This window comes from Fringilla coelebs (genome assembly GCF_963513975.1).
Source record: "Fringilla coelebs genome assembly, chromosome: 4".
Lineage (NCBI taxonomy): Eukaryota > Metazoa > Chordata > Aves > Passeriformes > Fringillidae > Fringilla > Fringilla coelebs.
Genome location: NC_140032.1, coordinates 72,624,486 through 72,635,154, shown reverse-complemented (window position 1 = coordinate 72,635,154; position 10,669 = coordinate 72,624,486).

The following is a 10,669-nucleotide window of genomic DNA, read 5'->3' as shown; positions in this document are numbered from 1 at the left end:
GAAGGGCCAAACCCTCTTTCATGCTTGGCTCACACATTTAGCAAACTATGCTAGGCTTTGTGGGAATTAAGGGGGCTAAACTTTGATTTGATTGTTGAGGACATCTGAATGTCTTTCTGGCACAGAGAGGCTTTGGAAAAACGAATCCAGATGAGAGGGCCATGGAACGTGGTGGAGTATCAAACAACTATCTGATTTGGACTACGAGCTCTGCCTGTGCCTGTGTAAGGCAACACAAACAAGTCAATAGATGTTTAGGAGATGCTGAAATTGTGGAAAGATTCTTCCCTGTGCAGTTTTGGGAGGGTGTGTCTTCTAATTTGGAATTTGATCCGTCTGAAACTGTCATTCTCAGCCCCATGGGCAAAACTTTGATTCCAGCCAGTACACATGTCCTTACAAGCGAAGAATCTGAACACACTGGGAGTGCAGAGTCAGCCTCTGAGATGATGTTGCCCTAGCTTTTAAAAAGCACACGGGAAACCACAGGATGCTGGCTGACAGAGCCCATCCCCAACAAGAGGATGGTCAGTCAGCTAAAAAGCTGCAGAGTGTCCGTAGGACTGTTACCTGGAAGCTGTGCTCGCCCTGGTCTGTGCACAGAGCACAGGTTCCAACCGGTGCAGGAACGGACACAGTTTCAGGCATGAAATGTTATGCCGAGGTCGCAGAAACACGAGCTGCATTGAGCAGTGTCAGCGGTAGCTCCCGGGTGAGAGCAAAACCCTCACGTACGAACACAGCTCGGGTGGCGTGAACTCGGTGTGCGCGACCGGGGCCAGCTAGACAGGCAGATTTTGGCTCCGCTGCTGGACTCTCGGTACCACGGCGGGGCGCGGTGCCGTGCCTGACCGCGGACACGAGAGCGCGCTGCTCGCCCGCGGATCGCGCTGCGGAGCGCTCCCGCCGCTCCCCCGGGGTGAGCCTCGGTGTTCCCGGGAGAGGGCTGTTCCGGGCGTGGATGGACACGAGAGGGCGCTGCTCGCCCGCGGATCGCGCTGCGGGCTCCGCATCGCCGTGCCCGCGGGATGAGCCTCGGTGTTCCCGGGAAAAGTGTGTTCCGAGCGTGGATAGACACGAGGGAGTGCTGCCCACCCGCAGATCGCGCTGCAGAGCGCTCCCGCTGTGCCCGCGGGATGAGCCTCGGTGTTCCTGGAGCAGTGGGTTCCGGCTGTGGGTAGACACGAGGGAGTGCTGTCCACGCACGGATCGCGCTGCGGATAGCTCCTGCTGTGCCCGCGGGATGAGCCTCGGTGTTCCCGGAAGCAGCGTGGTCCGAATGTGGATAGCGCTGGCACGAGTGGGTGCTGACGCTCCGGGGCTCTGGGCCCCTCCCGCTGTGCCCGCGGGATGACCCTCGGTGTTCCCGGGAGAGCGTGTTCCGAGCGTGGATAGACACGAGAGGGTGCTGCTCGCCCGCGGATCGCGCTGCGGAGCGCTCCCGCCGCTCCTCCGGGGTGAGCCTCGGTGTTCCCGGGAAAAGTGTGTTCCGAGCGGGGATAGACACGAGAGGGCGCTGCTCGCCCGCGTATCGCGCTGCGGGCTCCGCATCGCCGTGCCCGCGGGATGAGCCTCGGTGTTCCCGGGAAAAGTGTGTTCCGAGCGGAGATAGACACGAGGGAGTGCTGCCCACCCGCAGATCGCGCTGCAGAGCGCTCCCGCTGTGCCCGCGGGATGAGCCTCGGTGTTCCTGGAGCAGTGGGTTCCGACTGTGGGTAGACACGAGGGAGTGCTGTCCACGCACGGATCGCGCTGCGGATAGCTCCCGCTGTGCCGGCGGGATGAGCCTCGGTGTTCCCGGGAGAGCGTGTTCCGAGCGTGGATAGACACGAGAGGGTGCTGCTCGCCCGCAGATCGCGCTGCGGATCGCTCCCGCTGTGCCCGCGGGATGAGCCTCGGTGTTCCCGGGAGCAGCGTGGTCCGAATGTGGATAGCGCTGGCACGAGTGGGTGCTGACGCTCCGGGGCTCTGGGCCCCTCCCGCTGTGCCCGCGGGATGACCCTCGGTGTTCCCGGGAGAGCGTGTTCCGAGCGTGGATAGACACGAGAGGGTGCTGCTCGCCCGCGGATCGCGCTGCGGAGCGCTCCCGCCGCTCCTCCGGGGTGAGCCTCGGTGTTCCCGGGAAAAGTGTGTTCCGAGCGGGGATAGACACGAGAGGGCGCTGCTCGCCCGCGGATCGCGCTGCGGGCTCCGCATCGCCGTGCCCGCGGGATGAGCCTCGGTGTTCCCGGGAAAAGTGTGTTCCGAGCGTGGATAGACACGAGGGAGTGCTGCCCACCCGCAGATCGCGCTGCGGAGCACTCCCGCTGTGCCCGCGGGATGAGCGTCGGTGTTCCTGGAGCAGCGTGTTCCGAGCAGGGATGGACACGAGGGGGTGCTGCTCGCCCGCGGATCGCGCTGCGGAGCGCTCCTGCCGTTCTTGCGGGATGAGCCTCGGTGTTCCCGGGAAAAGTGTGTTCCGAGCGGGGATGGACACGAGGGGGTGCTGCTCGCCCGCGGATCGCGCTGCGGATCGCTCCTGCCGTTCTTGCGGGATGAGCCTCGGTGTTCCTGGAGCAGCGTGTTCCGAGCGTGGATAGCGCTGCGCACAGCTCTGTCGCACACGTCCTCGCTCAAGCACACACGGGGACAGCTTGCCTTCCCAACTAGCCCACCCTGAGAAGCGCTGCGGTTCCATTTTATTGCGCTGCGCTTTATGCAGTGACCCGCGGCAGAACAGAAGGAAGGACAGACGTGCAGCTCCCTCCTCACGCTGCGTGGCACACGCTGAACACCCGCACCAGTGTTTCCCCGCCAAAGGGCTGCCCTGTAGGCTCGGGGGCTACAGGAGTGGATGTGGATGTTAAAAAAGGGGTCCATCCCACCAGGGATAGCGGTACATCTTCCTGCCCCAGAAATAAGGGCAGGGAAAGGGCATGAAGAATTCAGTTTTGGTTACTAAATCTACAGTGGGCAATGACAGGAAAGATAACTGCTCCTGGACAGTATGGTACTACAGGCTCCTGCTGGCTGAAGGTGTTAAAGAAGCACTTGAAAGAGAAATCCCAGTATTCCTAGAAAAACCAAATACTATTAAAGGAAAAAATCTGCACCAAAAGTGCTGAGTCCTGGACAAAGCAAGAAATGGACATGGCCAGTGTAGCCTGTTCTGTCCTGAGGGCAAGATGCTGTTTCTGCCCCTGTTGTGAACAGGAAAATCCTTTCTTTTAGTTTGGAGATTTGTGAGTTCCTAGACAGGAAACAGTGTCTCCTCCCATCAAACACTGCAACCACACAAACAGGGATCCTGTAAACTGGATCTAACATGTTTGAGGTACTGGTATTGGGAGGCACTGGGTCACCTGCAGGAAGCGTAGGAACTGCTTTTTAGTCCAGCTGCTGCTCTGCCTGTCTGCTGGACACTGTTTGCATTGGCTGCTGAATGGCACCTCGTTAACAATTGTAAGCTTCTGCCTAGTTATGACCCATCAGGATAACCTGACAGTTTCTGGGTTCAGTCTGATGTGTCTGAAACTGACACAGCAAAATGTTACGAGCACAAACCTCAAAATAGATTAACAACACAACACAGCACTTGTCTTCAGGAGAAAAGGCCCAGCTGGGCAGTCAGCAGCTTGCTATTTCCTGGGTGGTTTGTGTGTGCACGCAGGGACGTGCTGCTGCAGGTTACATCCAGGGTAGCTTCAGAAATTAATCTGTTTCCCATAAAATAAAACATGAGTATCTCTTTGTCATCATTTCTGAAAGTCACATGAGCATCGGTTTGTTCTATTTCTGGAAAACACAATCCTCAAGAACACAACTGAAGTCCATGTTTGGACACTTTTGGGGCAGAACCCAAAAATCGATAGGAAACCTTTTAAATGTGCAGTTCAAAGCCTTTGCAAGATGCAACAATTTTATTTTTGGTGTTTTTATACATGTCTCATGCATTTCACTGGCAACACTTCTGGTGGTTATCAATTGTGCCCTGCTGCTGTTTTGTACCTTGTTCAAAAATAAAAGCCAGACAAATGTATGGGAAAGCATTTAATCTCATTTTGTGTGATGTCAGGAGGAACTACTTCTTCATTCTTTTTTTTGCTAGAGCAGTAAAAGCAATTTCCCAGGGAAAGAATCTGCATAAGCTATAATAGTAAAGAGCTGCCTCTCCGTAACACCTCTTACTTGGGAACATGAAGAAATTTAGTCTAAGACTTCCCCATTAGTGACTGAAGTATTATTATTAAAAACCTAAAGAATAGTGAGATCCATGCACAAGGATTTTTCCAAGCACTGACACGACTTCGAGTAATCCAGATCCAAATATACCTGGTTTACAAAAGAAAAGGCTCACTCTGAAAATCACATCACACCCAGGCTTTCAGAAAAAACAAAAGCATTTGCAGCCAACAACTGGACCAGGAAGCACACTAGGTCATTTCTGCCACCACTGCCAAGGGACAAAAGATCCAGCCTAGAGCAAGCACATGTGATTTAAAATTGTTCAGTTTCTCACTGAGCAAGGAACCTCACGTAGGAAAGTGGTAAAGGCCTGTTTACACTGAGGCATGCATTCAAAACAATTTTAAAAAAAATCAGAGATATGTGTCTAAGACTCAGCTGTAATTTAAAGATGGAAGGCCAGGAGATCCAGAAAAGGGTTTTCTGATGTGCTGTATCTTGAAAGACAGCTTCTGTCTTTTACCTTTGCTGTTTCAGAAATGATTAAGATTTGAGTTTTATTTCTGTTCAGAGGACTTAGGCAGAAATCAGGCACGCAGAAAGGTCACAGAAGGCATCACAAGCTGAAGCTTGCTTGCAGTCTGTAGCTGAAGGAAGTTGAAGGAGGAAAGTCCATTGAGCCTCTTCTTCCTCCAGTATTTCCAGCTAAATCCTTTCATGACCCCTCAAACTCCTCTAGCAATTTACCTTCATGGTCCTGGGACCTCTCCACGCATCCCCTCTTGCCCACAGGCCCAGAGGCTCATTTAAGCTTGGCCTTTGGGCATTTTCCTGCCTTTGAACTTTGTTGGAGGAGTGCTCATGTTGGGCTCAGCCTCAGCTTCGAGCTGGCCTGGCCATGGACGGCACTGATCCGGGTACCTGCCCTGTCTCTTGGCTTTCTGGCTTCACCTGGGACTTGCCTCATTGCCCTGAATTTGCTGCTGTGTGGGCTCTTGGCTGGACCCAGAACTGCCAGGAGCTCCTTGCTCAGGCTCTGTGGGAAGGAGCAGGGGCACAGAGGTGCCTGCCCAGCCTGCTGGGTTTGCCTGCTTGGCTCCCCGTGCCTTAGGGAGCAGCTGGTCCTTCCTGAGCCCCAAAATCCACCTGCCAGAACTTGCCCAGTTGCTGCAAACCTGAGCATTGCCTCCTGGTAGTATTTCCTGGCTGCTCTCTCACTGAAGGCACAAAATCAATTGAAAATAAGTGTGGAAAAATTTAAATATTATTATTCATGTAAGAGCAGGGGAGACGCATAAAGAAGCTTTCAAGGGGATGCTCTGAGTTCAGTTGTGCTGCAAGGAGCAACATTCTCAGTTGGTACCTGGCAATAGCATCCCCTTCTTGCTGGTGTCTGGCCATCTAATGCTTCATCCTGGACCTTTTGAAGTGAAGTATTAAATGATCAGATGCCTATTTTATTCACCTCTTTCCCACCTTCTGAAACAGAGCCATTAAACCTTTGAAGCCAAAGAGTGGGGAAGGATGCCCACAAGAAAGGAACGCCTCACATGCCAACAGGAAGTCTTGACAGTGTTTTTTACTTTGGGGATCTTGTTAATCATGTGAGATGGGAGGAAAATTATCAGATTACAGAAGAGGAAAGTGGGACAGGGAAATCACCTCAGTGACTTCAATGGGGTGAATAAGACCCTTGCAATCCCCAACAATGTGTTAGGACAAATAATGCAGAAGAGAAGAGAAATAAATCATGCAAATCCTTCATTAAAGGATTGATACCTGTGTCAGCTTCAAGCAGGAAGTTCAGCTTTCAGGTGGTGTCTGTAACAGGCACTACTAGGAAAACAAAATGGGCTGCATTGAAACCAGTGTGTCACTGGTGGCTGAATTTCCTGGCTCTGAGGTGTGGAATGAAACGATAATCCACCTCAAATCCTTTATTCTGTGATAGTTTATTTTTTTATCAAATGTGTTGAGGATGAAATATATTGCTTGAGTCCTTTCCCGAGGGTTATAAGGCAGATCTGCCCCAGAAACAAAGAAAGCAAGACGCTACTTTTCTGAGTCACAGATTTACATGCTTTCTTTTTAAAGGGTCAAAGTGCCCGAAACATTAAAGATAAGATTATGTACCCATAATTTGTATTGTTTCACACAACACATGCAGAATAAAGTTGATGTTTCTTTCAAAGGTGTTCCAAATCCATACTGCCAAGTATGCTTGTTAACTCCCAAACCTCGCTTTTGAAAGAAAGGAAGCCCAGTATCACTTGCATTGTCCGAGGTCTGTACTACTTGTGTTTGAGAATTGTGCCAATTCCTTATCCATGTAATCCATGGCAACCCTCTACTCCTGTTTTTAAAAATGCATCTATATGCATATAAATATTAAAATACTAATAATGAAGTTCTCAGGGCTACTAACTTTTCTCCATACTGTATATTTTAGTGTTTCTTTTTCTGAACTTCTAGAAATTATTCTGAAAGCCTCAGTAACTCAAACTCATCTCCTGATAGGCAGGCACCTTCAATCTGTGCAGCCATGTTATTGTGTTGAGGAGAAGTCAGGCACAAAGAAATAAAACTTTGATCCTCAGCGGTAATTAATTTGCTCTGGCGAGACTTTGAGGATGACAGTCTCATCTTTGGTCAGGACTTGGCAAATCCTGGCTTAACCAACTATCCCAGAGCCACAAACCTCCGCTCCAACGCCAAGAGCTGCACTGAAATCTCCGCAGTTCCAGGGTGACACTTTAGGAATGTGGTTGTCTTTTCTCTGAATCTATCCATCTTCCAAATCACATGCGTGCAATAAATGCAATTTACTTGCTGAATTTGTCTTCGGTAGTCCTTGTAGTTTTCTTTCACAACAGACTTGCCTAAAGCTGAAAATTCCTAATGGGTCCATGCAGCACATTGCATTGCAAGGACTGCATCCACTGCAGTGTCCTTTCACAGGCGCACTTGGAAAGCAAAATACTGAAATCCTTTTCATTATTGCTTTCCCAGATCCGAAACTACTTCAACTGTAAATAAAAATGTGAAAATCAGGCCATTTATTCAATGGTAATGCTTTAAATGTCAAAGGCCAGCTAGCCTCACATTCCACATCAGAAAATAGGCACATCACAGAGTGATTTCATATCCTTGGGGTGAGCCTTAGGGAAAATTCCTGCTCCTGGGCAGGATGATGTCCTGCTCTCCTGAGAGAGGGACCACCACATCTTGTCCAAAATGCCGCTGTCTTTGCGTGTGTGCCACCAGGGCAGAGGTGACGCCGCACACAGGGCTCTCAGGGTGACACTGCAGTACCAGGACATTGCAACATGATGTGGGGAGGATTTGATTGCCTTGCTGGAACTGATTACCAAGCTCCTGCCTCCAAGAACAGGAATGACATGAAAATGCCCTTTGGATGTCCCAGCAATGAATCACTTTGAAATGGGTGGTTGCTGGCTCACAGGTTTGAGGACTAGGCCTGGAAAAGCAGCAAAGCTGAGATGTAGTGGCCTTTTGCAATTCCCCTGGGCAGCAACTGCTGCTGTGCCTCCAGCCTGCTTGTTCTCCCTCTGTCCCATCACAGTGGCGTGCAGCAGCATGCTCCAGCGGCAGTGCTCCAGCTGGGAGAGGAGATGTGCACTGGGAGTCATCCCAGCATGGTCTGACTGTGTCCTGAGCGGTGCTCAGCGCTTCCTACCCTCGCTGGGTGCTGCTGAGGTTCAGGGATGCAGCGTGCTGTCAGAGATATCCAGCACCTGCTGGATTTACACCCACTGCTCCTAGCAGGAAGAGCAAACGTGACCCGGCTTGTTGTGGAATGAAGTGACCTATATGTTCGTAGGGCAAGTTCTGTGATAAAAATGGCATTATGCCCTGAAGTTCCATTGTGTTGTATAATTCAAATTCGTGGTGCCTTGGTTCATAAAGTGGTTCATTGCCACTAATCCTTCAGATATTTTCTGCCAGCTAATACACCAGTGTCTCTGATGCTTCATGCAATGGATCACAGTAAATAATTTTCCAGGCAGTGCTGTTACACTAAGACACACAGTTTTGGGGAAGCCACTCAGTTGTTTTTATTTCATTTCCAGTCCTGGCCTCTTCTCTCCACCTTTGCAGCGCAGCTTTTGCACCACTTGCTCAGTTATTTCCCCACCAGTGTCCTAGAGTCAGATTATAAAATGGACCCCCTCGAAAGAAGAAGAATCACACTAAAAGCAAAATGACCAGCCCTGAAATCAAGGAAACCTGTCTGTAATGACAAGCACCTCAGAAATCTCAGGCCATCCTATTCCCAGATCTCCAACTCAGTCCCAAAAGTCCTCCACTGAAAATCCACTGTCACTGCATATTAAGGAGAACCACTATTGCTTTCTGGGTTATTCTGTTGAAAACATGGTAAAACAGCACAACAGCTGTAGACTGGGAATGATCTTTTATTTAGAGAATAAAAAAAGAAGAGCAAATAAAGGAGGACTCCGAGGAACTCACAGTGGTGTAACCTAATTTCCCTTCATGCTCTGCCTAAAGAATAAAATGTGATTTTTGGTAACTTCAAAAGGGAGGCAATTAGGTGTCTGAACTTCTGCCACTTGGGTTGTGTTTCTTACTGTCAAAAAACAACATAAGTACTCAAAAAAATGTGTTTAAAAATCAAATTGTTTTGCTCTTATGCCTTCTGCTCCAGACACATGCTTTTCATCTGGAATTTCTTTTGGTAAATGATTACCATTATGTTTGGCATTTCCTTTTGGAATAGGCTTTGAAAAAGATAGGACATGCAGTGGCTTATACAGCATTGCAAGGATTACTTTCAGAGTGCTCTGGGATGAGCTCAGACCATGACACACAACTTTGCAAACAGGGATAACAAAACACCCAATCCAGAAAATACAAGATGAAAAATTCTACTGTGACAGAAAATTTGGGACAGGATCTGACTGTCCATCATGGCAAGATTGTTTACACCAGAGGAACAAAGAATGCAGCAGCTTTTTCATTCTGAGTGTGCATTTTGGGGCTTTGAAGGTCGATAAATGGAGCCTATCTTGAAAGCGGGCGTAAAAGACAAAAAAATTTAATGAGGCTGCACAAACACTTCAGAACTCATTTTCTGCTTCCTGTCCAATTCTGTGCCTTGAAACTGAAGCTTTATTACTTGAAGTTTATAATAAGAAGGGCTGCAAGCTGCAGTGTAGCCATTTCCCACACCTCTATAATGCCCTTCAGGAGCTTGTGTGAAAGGTGAACAGTGACGTCCAAGCCAACAAGTGAACATCCTGCTCCTCTTGCAACATGAGCTGGAAGGAAATTGTTTTCAAACTTTAGTTAAGTAACTGTTCTTTGATCAAAACCGCTGTCACACAGCTCTCACTAAAGTGCAAACCAAATCCTGATGTGCCAATAATTGTGCCCCACCACTGCTGCAGGCCTGGTAATTGCTGTTTAGGACATTATTGCGTGAAAACTGTTTGTGTCCCAGCTGCAGGAGCTTCCTGGGCCTGCTGTGCTCCTGCAGGCTTTTGTCACTCGTCACACTCCACGTGCAATCAGCACCAAAGGCACACTCAACACAGGAGTAACAATAAAGGCCCTGTGCAGTAGGAGAAGAGGTGGAGCTCCCAAATGGCTCAAGTAGAACAGTAAAACCGGAATACATGGGGAAAACATTTTCAGGAGAGAATCCTTAAAATCTCATAGAAGCCAAAAATTAGATGAAGCATGAAGTCTAACCAAGAAGAACTGCTGCCAGGCATCTTGCATTTCATATTTACTCTCTGACAGTCTATGAGAAACTCTTCTGGAGGACATCTTACCAGCCAAGGCGTTTCTGTCCTCTAAAGCTGCCGAAATAATGGGGGTTTTGCAGGAGAAACAGAAATGTCCTCTGAAGAAAATGTGTGCTTGGTGGGATGAACCTTATGAAAGGCTGCCAGCTGGCAGGCTGTCACACATGCCACTTCAGAAATGAAAATGATAAAGCAGTGGTTGGCATCAAAGCTCATAATGACTCCTAGTGTTTCCAAGCTCTCTGGTGGTTATTGCACTTCAGAGGAATGGGGAAGGGATATGGTTTTCTGTGGGTGATTAAACATTCGGCTCCGTGCCCTGTGCTCGTAATGGATAGTTTCCTGATTAATGGTACTGGGATTGGATACCTCAGCTGGTTGGACTTAACAAACAGGTATTGTCAGACCTTCGGGAAAAAGGTGCTGGGGAAAATCAAACTGCCTGCTGCAGGTTTATATCCGTGATCTGCATTAGATATTCAGATGTTTGAGTTTGGTATCGACCGCTGAAGTTCTGTGTCACACAGCAATGCAGCTCTTCGTGATAAACAAAAGTGGCTCAATTCCTTACTTCTAATCGCATTCCTCCCTCGAAGAGGAAATCAGCTCTGTGCTGAAAGTAGGGGAAGCAGTGACATGCAGGAGTAATTTCTACATTTCATTGAATCCAAATGACAAATACTTTTCCTCAAATGAAGAGGAGGATATCCCTTTAA